Below are 16718 nucleotides of genomic sequence, written 5' to 3' on the forward strand. Positions count from 1 at the left end.
ACCCTAACCCTAACCCTAACCCTAACCCTAACCCTAACCTAACCCTAACCCTAACCCTAACCCTAACCCTAACCCTAACCCTAACCCTAACCCTAACCCTAACCCTAACCCTAACCCTAACCCTAACCCTAACCCTAACCCTAACCCTAACCCTAACCCTAACCCTAACCCTAACCCTAACCCTAACCCTAACCCTAACCCTAACCCTAACCCTAACCCTAACCCTAACCCTAACCCTAACCCTAACCCTAACCCTAACCCTAACCCTAACCCTAACCCTAACCCTAACCCTAACCCTAACCCTAACCCTAACCCTAACCCTAACCCTAACCCTAACCCTAACCCTAACCCTAACCCTAACCCTAACCCCTAACCCTAACCCTAACCCTAACCCTAACCCTAACCCTAACCCTAACCCTAACCCTAACCCTAACCCTAACCCTAACCCTAACCCTAACCCTAACCCTAACCCTAACCCTAACCCTAACCCTAACCCTAACCCTAACCCTAACCCTAACCCTAACCCTAACCCTAACCCTAACCCTAACCCTAACCCTAACCCTAACCCTAACCCTAACCCTAACCCTAACCCTAACCCTAACCCTAACCCTAACCCTAACCCTAACCCTAACCCTAACCCTAACCCTAACCCTAACCCTAACCCTAACCCTAACCCTAACCCTAACCCTAACCCTAACCCTAACCCTAACCCTAACCCTAACCCTAACCCTAACCCTAACCCTAACCCTAACCCTAACCCTAACCCTAACCCTAACCCTAACCCTAACCCTAACCCTAACCCTAACCCTAACCCTAACCCTAACCCTAACCCTAACCCTAACCCTAACCCTAACCCTAACCCTAACCCTAACCCTAACCCTAACCCTAACCCTAACCCTAACCCTAACCCTAACCCTAACCCTAACCCTAACCCTAACCCTAACCCTAACCCTAACCCTAACCCTAACCCTAACCCTAACCCTAACCCTAACCCTAACCCTAACCCTAACCCTAACCCTAACCCTAACCCTAACCCTAACCCTAACCCTAACCCTAACCCTAACCCTAACCCTAACCCTAACCCTAACCCTAACCCTAACCCTAACCCTAACCCTAACCCTAACCCTAACCCTAACCCTAACCCTAACCCTAACCCTAACCCTAACCCTAACCCTAACCCTAACCCTAACCCTAACCCTAACCCTAACCCTAACCCTAACCCTAACCCTAACCCTAACCCTAACCCTAACCCTAACCCTAACCCTAACCCTAACCCTAACCCTAACCCTAACCCTAACCCTAACCCTAACCCTAACCCTAACCCTAACCCTAACCCTAACCCTAACCCTAACCCTAACCCTAACCCTAACCCTAACCCTAACCCTAACCCTAACCCTAACCCTAACCCTAACCCTAACCCTAACCCTAACCCTAACCCTAACCCTAACCCTAACCCTAACCCTAACCCTAACCCTAACCCTAACCCTAACCCTAACCCTAACCCTAACCCTAACCCTAACCCTAACCCTAACCCTAACCCTAACCCTAACCCTAACCCTAACCCTAACCCTAACCCTAACCCTAACCCTAACCCTAACCCTAACCCTAACCCTAACCCTAACCCTAACCCTAACCCTAACCCTAACCCTAACCCTAACCCTAACCCTAACCCTAACCCTAACCCTAACCCTAACCCTAACCCTAACCCTAACCCTAACCCTAACCCTAACCCTAACCCTAACCCTAACCCTAACCCTAACCCTAACCCTAACCCTAACCCTAACCCTAACCCTAACCCTAACCCTAACCCTAACCCTAACCCTAACCCTAACCCTAACCCTAACCCTAACCCTAACCCTAACCCTAACCCTAACCCTAACCCTAACCCTAACCCTAACCCTAACCCTAACCCTAACCCTAACCCTAACCCTAACCCTAACCCTAACCCTAACCCTAACCCTAACCCTAACCCTAACCCTAACCCTAACCCTAACCCTAACCCTAACCCTAACCCTAACCCTAACCCTAACCCTAACCCTAACCCTAACCCTAACCCTAACCCTAACCCTAACCCTAACCCTAACCCTAACCCTAACCCTAACCCTAACCCTAACCCTAACCCTAACCCTAACCCTAACCCTAACCCTAACCCTAACCCTAACCCTAACCCTAACCCTAACCCTAACCCTAACCCTAACCCTAACCCTAACCCTAACCCTAACCCTAACCCTAACCCTAACCCTAACCCTAACCCTAACCCTAACCCTAACCCTAACCCTAACCCTAACCCTAACCCTAACCCTAACCCTAACCCTAACCCTAACCCTAACCCTAACCCTAACCCTAACCCTAACCCTAACCCTAACCCTAACCCTAACCCTAACCCTAACCCTAACCCTAACCCTAACCCTAACCCTAACCCTAACCCTAACCCTAACCCTAACCCTAACCCTAACCCTAACCCTAACCCTAACCCTAACCCTAACCCTAACCCTAACCCTAACCCTAACCCTAACCCTAACCCTAACCCTAACCCTAACCCTAACCCTAACCCTAACCCTAACCCTAACCCTAACCCTAACCCTAACCCTAACCCTAACCCTAACCCTAACCCTAACCCTAACCCTAACCCTAACCCTAACCCTAACCCTAACCCTAACCCTAACCCTAACCCTAACCCTAACCCTAACCCTAACCCTAACCCTAACCCTAACCCTAACCCTAACCCTAACCCTAACCCTAACCCTAACCCTAACCCTAACCCTAACCCTAACCCTAACCCTAACCCTAACCCTAACCCTAACCCTAACCCTAACCCTAACCCTAACCCTAACCCTAACCCTAACCCTAACCCTAACCCTAACCCTAACCCTAACCCTAACCCTAACCCTAACCCTAACCCTAACCCTAACCCTAACCCTAACCCTAACCCTAACCCTAACCCTAACCCTAACCCTAACCCTAACCCTAACCCTAACCCTAACCCTAACCCTAACCCTAACCCTAACCCTAACCCTAACCCTAACCCTAACCCTAACCCTAACCCTAACCCTAACCCTAACCCTAACCCTAACCCTAACCCTAACCCTAACCCTAACCCTAACCCTAACCCTAACCCTAACCCTAACCCTAACCCTAACCCTAACCCTAACCCTAACCCTAACCCTAACCCTAACCCTAACCCTAACCCTAACCCTAACCCTAACCCTAACCCTAACCCTAACCCTAACCCTAACCCTAACCCTAACCCTAACCCTAACCCTAACCCTAACCCTAACCCTAACCCTAACCCTAACCCTAACCCTAACCCTAACCCTAACCCTAACCCTAACCCTAACCCTAACCCTAACCCTAACCCTAACCCTAACCCTAACCCTAACCCTAACCCTAACCCTAACCCTAACCCTAACCCTAACCCTAACCCTAACCCTAACCCTAACCCTAACCCTAACCCTAACCCTAACCCTAACCCTAACCCTAACCCTAACCCTAACCCTAACCCTAACCCTAACCCTAACCCTAACCCTAACCCTAACCCTAACCCTAACCCTAACCCTAACCCTAACCCTAACCCTAACCCTAACCCTAACCCTAACCCTAACCCTAACCCTAACCCTAACCCTAACCCTAACCCTAACCCTAACCCTAACCCTAACCCTAACCCTAACCCTAACCCTAACCCTAACCCTAACCCTAACCCTAACCCTAACCCTAACCCTAACCCTAACCCTAACCCTAACCCTAACCCTAACCCTAACCCTAACCCTAACCCTAACCCTAACCCTAACCCTAACCCTAACCCTAACCCTAACCCTAACCCTAACCCTAACCCTAACCCTAACCCTAACCCTAACCCTAACCCTAACCCTAACCCTAACCCTAACCCTAACCCTAACCCTAACCCTAACCCTAACCCTAACCCTAACCCTAACCCTAACCCTAACCCTAACCCTAACCCTAACCCTAACCCTAACCCTAACCCTAACCCTAACCCTAACCCTAACCCTAACCCTAACCCTAACCCTAACCCTAACCCTAACCCTAACCCTAAACTAATACACACACACACACACACACACACACACACACAAATACACACACAAAACCTACATGCCACACGTATACATGCCTAGACATACACGACGATTTACCGATCTGGATCGTCGTCACTTCGGTGGGAGTTTATCATCATTTGTGCTCTTCGCCTGCATTACTAAGAACAGACTTTCCTGGCCATCATACCGCTGTCCGTTTCTTCTGAAGCCGTCTAACGAGAATATTCGATACAAAACGAGATCACATGACAAATATTCCCCGGATATAAACACATGCCTCGGTACACCACCGCCACAAGTCATGAAACAGACAAGATAACGCGTCAACAGTTATTAGACCGAAAAGAATCATTGCTCTTATTGTTCTCAAGCCTGTCGAAGCCTCCAGTCAAGTCGTCAGAATTTCTCTCAACTGAAACGGCGTTGACGAGACACTCTCTTGCGTGCCACAAGGTTGGACATTCTCATCGGTACGTGCCTGGCGCTGAGGAAGGTTAACCAAACCGAAACGCGTACGCCAATAGGTCGTACCGCGTTCGTTTAATTGTGTGCACGCTACAACGATACCCAACGCTGGATATCGTTTCCTACGCTTTGACGAGTGATCACACCTCAAAACTCACATCTCTCTCAACACCAAATCGATATTGTCTTGAATCGCTTTCATAACAACTGCATTCAAACAGACAAGCACTCTAGACACAACTACGCCCAAACTACTGGTACAACAGACCAGACCTAACTACGTATGTCGAAGAAAACGAGTACAGAACAATAAAAAGTCTTCAACTTTCACACTGGAAATACCATCTCAACGTATCCTGCTTCAAACTGCGTTCTCCATGAATGGGGATCAGCAAATAAATATCTTGAATTACTCCAACCACTGATCATATTAAATGACACAGAAAGACCTACACACATAATTTGACATACGTTCACACATATACCAAAACAAGTTTCACTTGAAAATACATTGAACAAGGAGTGCCAACTATATTGATATACAATTCAAGCTACAGATCAACTCATAACAAGACACATGACATATTGAAGAAATGCTACTATGACCAAACAAACACTACAAGACCTCAACACACCTCAAGCTATTCCAGGATCGTCTCACAATATAGAACATCAGCAACCCAACTTCTTCCACCGAGATAAATACCCACATACCTCAACATTCAAACTCTACAACATACATTCAAATGCACGCGTGCACACACCCATACCCTTCCCCCCCTCCACACACACACACACACACACACACACACACACACACACACACACACACACACACACACATGAACACACACACACCTACACACACACACACGAACGTTACACGCAAGCTCACACATGTGCACATTTCAACAATGTGCTTGACCCTCAACCTAGCTAATAAATTTATTATTTAATTACTACATAAATTAGTAATGAATTAATAATTTACTTAATAAACTATTTAATAAACTAATTGCTTGCATACATAACTTGTCTTTCCTTTCTATCACCTATACGTTTATCGTCATTGGTCAGACTAAACTCATAGCCCAATTCGATATCAGAACAACAAGTTCATAGTACACACAATTATGCTAAGTTGAGCACAGCCAACTTTAAAGCATTCATCACACAGACACACATGGGAGAGCTAAATTGAGCACTGTGCCGACCGGAAAGCAACGTTTGACAGTCAACGACAAGCTGTACACCCAAAGGAGAACCCCACAAAATAGGAATGGAGCCCCGCACGTTTACCGGACCAGGCATTGCCCTGAAGGTTCTAAAACATGAAAAGGTGTTTTAAAGGGCTGAGCGCCTTAACCCAGAACCGTAACCCTAACTCTGACTCTAACCCTAACTCACATAAACTGAATATATAACCTAGACTTAGTACTTGTATGTGCATGGCTCTGGAACAAGTTTGTCTACGTATTTAATGGATGCCCAACGCCACCCGGACCCCAAACTAAAATTTACTAATTGCTCATTTAACTAACATGCTACTTACTATATTTTACTAATTATTATAATCAACTTACTACGTATTATAGAATTACAAAATAAAAACTGCAATGCATGAATCTGACAACGGTTGTCTATTTATCGTAACTATTCAGTAGATGCATTACGTAAGGTTCATTAGTTAAAAACTTTAGAACATACAAGACCGATACAAATTGGAGAACAACCAACTCTAAAGCACCTCTGAAAGAGAGACATATGGCAAGCTAATTTGAGCACTGTGCCAACCGTGAAGCAACGTTTGACAGTCAACGACAAGCTGTACGCCCGAGGGAGCACCCCACAAGATAAATGGAGCCCCGCACGTTCGCCGGACCAGGCACTGCCCTGAAAGTTCTGGCACGTGAAAAGGTGTTTTTGGAGGGCTGGGCGCCCTAACCCAAAACTCTACTCCTAACCCTAACCCAAAACTAATATACCAAAGCACTGAGACCATTATCTTTTTGGCCACTGAAGTGTTCACACACAGCTTAAAAGACACGGTCTTAAATAACGACTTTCAAGAATCGATTATTGGAAGACTCTCTCTTGCGTGCCAAAAAGTTAGACAATCTCATCGGTACATGCCTGGCGCTGATGAAGGCTAGTAAGCTGAAACGCGTATGCCAATAGTCAGTACCGCGTTCGTTTATGTGCACGCGCTCCGGCGATATCGGACTTGATATCGCTCTCTGAGCTAGCCTATAACATATTCTCTCTAAAGAAATTACATGGATGTTGCTCATATATCATGTTTCTTTAATAACGACTCACTATACATTCAAACAGAAATATATGATGTCAAAGAAACAAACAAAACAAATCACATCCACACCGGGATCGTATAGACACACGATCCACTCTATGGCAGAAGCCATGGAGAAAACTCACAGCAAACAACCACAGCTCAGAAGGGGTCAAAAGATCATTGAAGACGATCAACTTATACACTCCATGGAAATTGAAGACAATGCCGCTGAAACCAACCAGACGGAGACAAATCAGCCACCATCACATCACGCCACTCCTGATGATGATGCGCTCTTGGATGAGGAGTTCGACAGACACATTGCAGACCTATCACAACAACGTACCAGTACACCACTGGAAAGAGATCTCGCGCGACTTTGCGTGGATCTACCGACAGAACCACCTAGGGCGCCTCCACCGCCACCTGCATCGCTCCCCACATCTACTACACGTTTACAACAACTTCTGAAACAAAACGCGTTCCCCGAAGATGGGGATCAACAGAAACAGAACTTAGATAACCAGCAACAACCATCAAACGTTGGCACAGTCATACACACACTTCTCTCTAACCGACGAGAACTACTCTTCAACCTAGAAAAACTAGAGCATCACCATTCCTACCTACACCATTCTATTGAGGCCAAAGTTCTTCCTACATGGCTACAAACTTTCAACACAACAAACATACGCCCCATCCTTGCAACCCGCACTGACATCACCACACAAATAGACGATGCAACAACCGAATACCACATGAAACTCGCAACACTGCTACGAAAACATTACAACCAAACCTCAACTACCTTGAAAGAAGACTTAGAAAAAATCGACACAGAACTACAAACCAACATGAGCCTCATCGACCCAGAACAGACAACTGATCTACTACAAACAGTAACGGAATCGGTCGTACAAACCAATGAAGATCTGAAAGTTTAACGACAAGCCTCACAAAAAAAAGAGGCAAAACACACTGAGAAATTTTAAGCGGAACCGACCGGACAACTGGGAGGATGACAGACACGGTGGCAATATAACTAGCTCATCCAAACGATTGAATACAATAAGACACACACTCTCTGGACCATCCAAACGACCGACGGAGAAAAGAACAGTTGATGGTGAGCCTCGAAGTGAGAAATTTTCACATCACAATTTTTCTAAGTTATCAAATACGATTATTAAAATCCAAACTTCTCTAACCTTTTCCCACAGAATACTCGAGAGCTCACAACAACTACGGTCGAAACAGAGATTACTACCAGGACAAACGGTGACTCACTCCATCACCGAGGAGTTACCGATCACACAAACGAGACCCAGAAGAAGACAGAAGTCGAAGCACACGATGAGAAGAGTTAAAACGTTGAATAGACCCTGTACATTATCTAGAACTGTCAGAAATAGAAATAGATTAGACAATAATACAGTTATTGATGAAACCAAGGTTACTGAGTCAAATGTTGATCACAGACACACTAGGCCAACAGATACTGTCTCGCGATCACCCCCAACCACCACTACACCGATGAAAACAACAATATCAACTAAAACAACAACAATGAGAGCCAACAAATACATTCTGAACAGAAGCAACCAAGAACTATCACACACAGAAATGACCTTACTCGATAAAGGTTTCACCTTCGTTCCAATCGAGCGAAAACCGAACAGACATTGATTGCTACAAAAATTCGACAATTTCACTAGACGACTCCGCATTCTTACACACGACAATCGATGGCACGAACAACACCATGACACTAACAACGAAGACGGAAATGTTGCACACATTCCCGGCAGACCACAGCCATTTCGAATGAAATCAAAATGGAATCTTCCAACCACAAGCTATCAAGCTCTAGAAACTTACATAACCAGAACAAGACAGTGGCTTACTGAAGCAAAACCAGCAAAACATATTCATCAAAATCTATCCCAACATGAACGAACTGCCCTCACACGTCTCACACGCAGGAATGACATAATTATGAAAAAAGCTGACAAGGGATCCCTGATAGTAATTGAAGACAGACAAACCTATATTGAGAAAGGCTTGGAACAAGTACACGACGCACAAACCTATCGACATCTAGACAAAGACCCAACACAATCCATAGTAGAACAAATCAATCAGACAGTTACTGACATACACAAATTAGGACTTCTGGATAGAAAGACACTACAATTTCTTTTCCAACTTAAACCATCTAAAGTACGAACACAACAACTCTATTTTCTTAGTAAAATACACAAAACTCCAGTCGCATATCGACCAATCGTGTCTGGTTGCTCAGGACCGACTGAAGCCATCTCTCAACTTAATTAAACCATCTAAAGTACGAACACAACAACTCTATTTTCTCAGTAAAATACACAAAACTCCAGTCGCATATCGACCAATCGTGTCTGGTTGCTCAGGACCGACTGAAGCCATCTCTCAATTCGTAGACTATCTTCTCAAACCAATTGCACTCACACAGAACAGTTACATCCGGGACTCAAATGACTACATATCCCTAATCGAAACAACAAGAATAAAACATGATGCCATACTAGTCACAATAGACGTTACATCGCTCTACACAAACATTCCACACAAGGAAGGCATACATGTATGCATTGAAAAACTCCAAGACTATATTCGAACCACCGACAACGAAGTATATTATAACATTGGCTTTTCACCAAATCTTATTTGGATAACCGAGACATTTCTGACTCACATTTTAACTAACAACATATTCGAATTCAATGGTGAAATATATAGACAACTTTTTGGTGTTGCCATGGGAACAAAAGTTGCCCCAACATTTGCCAATTTCTTCATGGCCGACCTCGAAGAAAGGTTTCTCCGAAATGAACCAACCAGACCACTGATCTGGAAGAGATTCATCGATGACATATATGTCATCTGGGAAGACACTACTCAAACCCTACAACACATGATGGAACGACTCAACAATTTTCACCCCACAATCAAATTTACATACACACAAAGCAACACAGAAGCCGTCTTCCTCGACGTTCTTACATACAAAGGCAATCGGTTTTCACAAAACAACATCCTTGACTGCAAGACTCATTTTAAAACCACTAACAAATTCCAATACCTGCATCACTCCTCATGCCTTGCACCGAGTACATTCAGAGCTGTCACACTTGGTGAGGCACACCGGTTCCTAAGATCCACATCAGACCCAACCGAGTACCGTCACATTCTTAACGACCACAGAACGCCTCATATCAAGAGGTTACCCCAAGAAACAAACCACAAGACTACTCTCAAAACTACCATTCAGCAAGAGACGTTACCTTCTTAAGAATACGACACACGATAAACAACAAACACAAAACACTACATCAATATTCACGACAACTTTCTCACCCTGGTTCCCAAACATCAAACAATTGATCCACAGACAATGGCAAATCATGATCGACAGCGATCCCCAACTCGAATCAATACTTGGATGTCACCCACCAATGATTGCCTACAAAAGAGCAAAGAACATCGGTGATCACATCACACGGGCCCGATTACGGGGAACCTCCAAACCAATAAAAGACGTTAAAACAGCGACGTCTCAGTACCTAGAGTCGCCATTACGCCAGTCACGACAACTTGAAACCACACACAATGCGGAATATGCCATCAGATCACGATTTGCTCTGCCATCCGCAGCACCACCACCGGTAAGTCATACCCACTATATTTCCAAAACAACAACACAACAATAAATGGACGAATGACATGCGCATCAACAAACATAATTTATGTCATTACGTGTGATGTACCCAGATGTCACAAACAATACGTTGGACAAACAGGTGGCACACTCAGAGTCCGTATGAGACACCACCGCAACAAACTGCGATCACAAGAAACAAAAAAGATCTACTTACATTGTAACGAACGAAACCACAACTCAAAGGGACTTTAGAAAATAACACCGATCCAAATCGAAGAAAATCACCAACGACGCCTAACTCTGGAAAACGAATGGATAACACGACTCAAAACCACTGGTAGATTCGGCCTAAACAAAAAGGCACAACAATCAACTGACAATAACGATGGAAATAAACGAAGAGACACACCGGTGGTGGAGGCCCCACAACCGTTGCTACCTCATGTGATGACCTCACAGCGTCCGAACACAAGCGCATCAGCACTTTACATTGAGTCGTCACACACAGACTTCAACCAAATGGAAACAGAACTATTGCCAATACAAATAGTCACAAACCATTAAACTTTAGAAAGACATTTTGTACATCATCACTATTATATTAGAGTTTTCTTTTTTTTAAAAGAAATTCACCATCATATGAAATATTGGTTCTCTATTTAAAACAAATTACAAAAATAAAAAGTTTACAGAAAACCGCCTACGGAACTGAACATTTATGACATCACAAACATGGAGACATCCACTACCGAGATACCTCAAACTCAACTAAACGCAACTCCAATGTCATCACAGTGTACACACACCAGCTCACGAAGTCTCTCACAAAAATACAATTTAACTCAACCCCTACCATGACTCAAGATCAACATTCAAGCACGATTAACATTTACAGAAACACAGTCATTTAATCAACACACCACACACAAACAAAGAACTCGTCAACAATTACCTACACACTCTCGAGACCTCAACAACACCATCTCATCACAAGCCACACAACATTACCAGCCAACAGTCATCTTTCTTCCATTGAGGTCAGTATTTACACAACCACATTAACCACCCCACACCACAGCACGCACAAACATGGTCCCACTCAAATTAAATTGAATACTCTAATCTAATCTTAAGTAGTACATGACTTAACATACACTAAATTCAAGAAAGCATCTTTCAGGAGTCTAAAATTATCCTGTTGCTTGGCTGATGAATGTTGAAGCAGCTGTCCCCACCCCCACAACAAATAAAATTTAATATTTAATGATCTAAATTATATATGAATTACCAAAAAACTACTAACTCAATTTTTAGGATATCAAACTCTGACTGAAGGTGACAATACAAAACTGCTTCTTTGGAGGTATATCAAACCCCGAATCCACTACCAATAATATAGTCTCACTATTTAGTTGGTCTACCGATTGTGGGACCAATTATTTATACATTTAATAAATTAATTAAGAGCCATGATACTTTACCCCATAGCCCAGTTCAATCTTGATTGTGTGGCGTACGACGTAATTAACCTAGCAACATAATCTAATCTTATCAAGTAATTAATTTATTACTACAATAACTATTTGATTAAAATTAATATGAGTGAGTGTGTTCAATTTGAATTCATAGCTTCTCAGATCTAACACAACTGCACGAATTTTTTATGATCCCCTCTTCGGCAAATATCCTGGTCTATTCAATATCTGTGGCGCCAAAACTACGATTATCTCAAGGTGACCGTATCTGAAGGCGTGAGCCATATCAGAGCCAAAGTCTTCAGCACCTCAATTGTAACACAAGCGCACTATAGATTTGCGACAGTTGCTTGCAGCGCTCACTATAACCTAAAGTAGGAAAAGCAATAGGTGGCAGCGTAGCAATTGCGGTAAATGTTTTTGTAGATATAGGAGACTAGGAAGGGCATCACGGAAGGTATACAGATTACGTTACACATCAAAACGGAATCGAGTTCATCGAAAGACCGACGAAATAGTTGAAGAAGCGGTCGACCATGTTCTCATTGAAGTAAGGCGTGAAGAAGAGACTTCAGAAAGCGAAGAAGCCTTTGTTTCTAGAACAGATGACGCCTGTAGTGATTAGAATGACACAATTAGCCTGTCGGTGCGGGTAAAGTCACAGATGGTCGTTCTATTTGCTCATGAGGGCGTAATCACATCGCGTGCTATACAGGAAGTAGCCAATTCTGTAGTTGCACAATACCGATCAAAAACAAGCTCTATATATTTGTCTTCTCGTCATCCTCAACTTCCTAAAGATGTTAGAATTATCTGTTTGCGATGTATAGTTAGCGAGATTCACGATTTTTCCCTTGGTTCCAGCTATTACTTTTCCTACTTTAGTAAACGTCAGTATGGCTCATCATTTACGCATAGTTGCATGATAGATTTACGGTCTTGCACTGCGGCAGCCAACATAGCCTGGTCGACTTTGTGTGCACCTCATTCACGACATAATCAAACTGTGGATTCGTGACCAACGCTTGCGGCAAATACAATAATCTTGTCGACGTCTGGAACTCCACATAAACGACATAGTTGCATTTATATTTGTTACCGTCGGCTACTACCCAAACAATAGATGTATTTAAATTGGTGACCCCCCAATCACGAATCAGGCGCATAATGTGTTCTTGACCATCTTTTGAGGCCCATAACATAATCGAGTTACAATTGAAGGCTCCCTATTTTCAACATAAATGAACGAATTCTTGGTGACCACCTTGTGTAGCCCATTCTATGACATGGTCGAGATCGACCTTGCCATAATCGTAGCACAATCGCACAATGTGTATGTGAAATTCACAGGCAGACATGTTCATAGACTATTGCATGTAAGTTGCGCCAAGTTGTCGAGCTAGATGTGGTGGTATGACTCGAAGTGCAAGCTATGCTTATGATTTCATTAGGAGAAAGGGTATGTCCATCTACAATGACTTCTCTTTCATTCAAATGCATTCGAACACCCAACTAGTAGACTCCGAAAACATTCTTTGTACGCACAGCATATTCAGAAAGAGATGAATAGTAATATAAAAGCTTGATCACTGGCAAGAATTTGTTGAGGTATCAACATCGTGTATATAATATAGATAACATTTGTCTAGTATGGCGCACCTCTTAGTGCCTCTGTATACCTCGGGTGTCCTAATAACGTCGTTTACGCTTTTTCTTTTACATTTCTCGGCTTCTGCTAAATGGATATCGCTGATTCTCTTTTGTAAGCGTATGTACACGACAACAGATTCGGCCCCACTATTTTTATTAAAAATGTCAGGACGTATCTCCTCGGTCCAGAATTTGAAGTCCTCCGGATCATTCTTCCTACTCCAGAGTTGCCAGAATTCGTTGAAGCACTTTAGATGTCTCATGGGCAGCAGTCTGTCTTCAACTTCTGTGACCACTCGCTCTGTGATTCTTTTACAGAGGGAAATGGTTTTAACGGAGATCGACAACCAGCTGCAGGAACGCCATGAACAAATCATTAAGACTCAGAGGTCAGGGTTGGTTCTGCTAGATCGACTTTATATCGTTGATAATGAAAATGTGAAGCCCGGTTGCCAGTTTGGGCGAATACCCACAATACAGCAACAGCTCATTTCCTAGGATGATCGCGAAGATACAACCTTAAAATATTTTACGTCTGGCCACATAATCAACAACTCAGTCGATACATCAAACAAGAGGTAGTAGGTTCCCTATAGTTACCGTATTAAATTCAGGCACAGCTGCCATCGCACACAATTGTGTAGCTATATACTAGAGATGTTACTATTCTAAATACGGCGCAAATTTTACGTAAGGTATCCAGTGGTTATGCGACCTAATGGATTTCACGAGTTCTAGCAGTATATCGGTGATTATAAATGATACTGCCTGCCTCTCCCCCAAATTTTTGGGCTCATCTCCGCTCGAGACTGCGAAAATATGGAGAGAAACAGGTGGTTTTATTCTAAAGTCAAATATACTTTTTTCTTCTCGCCCCGCACAGTCTATCCTATCTCGCTCCGCGCAGTCCTTACAAAACTTCCTTCGCCCAGTCTATTCTATCTCGCAAAGTGTCGTTTTTCTTTCTCGCCCAATGCATTTTTTGGTCGTCGCCCCGCGCAGTCTTTTTAATCTCGCCAGTGCAGTCTTTTCAATTTCGCCCTGCCCATTGTTATCTCTCGCCCCGCGCAGTCCATCTCTTTCGCCCAGCCGCCTTTTCTTTTTCGCCCCCCGCAGTCTTTTATCTCTGGCCCTCTCATGCAGTCTCTTCAATCTTGACCCGCGTAGTCATTTCTCTTTCCCGCCCTGCCCAGTCATTTCTCTATCTCGTTCCGCGCAGTCGATTCTCTCGCCACGCGCAGTCTTTTCTTTCTCGCTCCATCCATTCTTTTCGTTGTCGCATTTTTAATGCGCGCAAGCGAGTGCTTTACCAGAGCCGAGCTCTGTTACAATATATTGGTTGTCTGACTATTGAATTAGACTAGATAAACACAGTGTCAAATTGTAGTCTGGCTGTATGATTATTAGGTTGGATGTTAATTAAGTTAATTAATATTCTTAGTTGAATGTTTAGTATGTCTGGTTCTAATAGGATGGTCGGGGCTACCTGACTATATCGTGTACGTTTCATCAATACGAGTCTGTTTGTCCGGTCTGTCAGAGTAGAAAATTATACTGTCGTGTCAATAGAATTAATAGGCACAGGCGAAAGTTCTATATCGAGGCGACCTTTGTTATAATCTATTGATGGTCTGACTTCTGGGTTAGACTAGATAAATACTAGCCTCGACATAAGCCATCTTCGCCTTACGTTGTTGAGTAAATCGAGCGATTATGTGTAGGGTTCACATGACCGGAAACGAAGTTGCCACCGTAAGGTCTAGGGACACATTATGTCACGTGATAAACTAGTTTGTCACGTGGCGACATTCTCACGTTGCGATTGGTTGTTGAGACATTATGTATGCAATTAAATTAGCCTAATGATTATTGCTAGGTGGTGCCTGTAAAGTCAGTTAGTTAATTGGCAATAGAATGGCATGCACATAAGAAATGGAGTGTGAGATCGCAGCGATCAAAGCGCTAAAATAATGAACGAAAACCTAAGTCTATGCGTGCAAACAGGATTGGTACCGCTTTGTGAGTGTCATTTTACTTGTGCCTCCAAAGATTCTGTGACTAGATGTCCTCTCAGGACCGCATGCACAGTCTCAGACTACATGTCTACAATCGCCGTTAGCGTGGCAATTGTTTGTCGATTCTTCCACACCATCCTTGCAGTTCAACGGAGTTGTAAAGTTCTGCTGATCTGTAGACGGTTGTCGTTCGATCTGTAGCCTACACAGCTGGAAACATTTTTTCCAGTTTGCTTAGTAGTTACGGAATGAGAGGTGATGATGACGAACCAGGAGGAGCTTACTCCATTAGAGTAATTGAATAAAGATTATTGATTAATTGGATAATAAGTCACGTGAGTGTATTTATGCATAATGTGTTCCTAGTCCAATCGTCGCCTTACGGTGGCAACTTCGTTTCCGGTAATGTAAATCCTACGCATAATCGCGAGCGTTACTCCACCACGTAAGGCGAAGATAGCCTAACGTCGAGACTAGATAAACATTGCGAGTCAATTTATAGTCTGGCTGTCTAGTTAATAGATTAAATGTTATAATAGTCTTAGTTTTATTCAGTATGTCCGGTTCTAATAGTATGTCATGTAATAGTCGGGCAGCCTGGTTATCGCATTCGGATTTCAGTAGGAGTCTAATTAATTAATAAAGTTAATAGAGGCTTTAGCCAGAGCCGAGCTCTATAATTTATTGGTGGTCTGATTGCTGTAGTAGACTAGATAAACACGGTGTCAAATTGCAGTCTGGCTGTCTGATTATTAATTAGGTTAGATGTTAATAGTCTTAGGGTGCGTTCCAATACTAGTTCTAGAACTGGAATTGGCGGGGGAACAAAGTGCTATAGCGTTTGATTGGTAGTTCCAGCAGTTCTGCCTAGCGAGCTGGACTTGTTGGAACTGTCACGCCCTAAATGCAAATCCCGAAGGCTGCCGAAGTGAAATGGCGGGTACAGATGCTGAGGTCGTTGTGGACCTTCTTGTTGGTTCTAATGAATACTTGTGGCGACCATCGGCTTGGCAAACACCAGAAAAAGCGACATTTGGAACTGATTACAGTGACCTTGGCGAGCAGTAC

General features: G+C 43.6%; 1 long non-coding RNA gene across 1 annotated transcript; it reads right to left on the reverse strand.

Annotated features, from left to right (window-relative positions):
* Positions 1–9002: 9002 nt before the first annotated feature.
* LOC134183736 (uncharacterized) lies at positions 9003–10668 on the reverse strand. Its single transcript, XR_009970545.1, has 3 exons — positions 10413–10668; positions 10207–10312; positions 9003–9337 (listed from the first exon to the last, which is right to left on the reverse strand). It is a non-coding gene; the product is annotated as an uncharacterized LOC134183736 (long non-coding RNA).
* Positions 10669–16718: the final 6050 nt, after the last annotated feature.

Source organism: Corticium candelabrum, chromosome 8 (genome assembly GCF_963422355.1).
Source record: "Corticium candelabrum chromosome 8, ooCorCand1.1, whole genome shotgun sequence".
NCBI lineage: Eukaryota > Metazoa > Porifera > Homoscleromorpha > Homosclerophorida > Plakinidae > Corticium > Corticium candelabrum.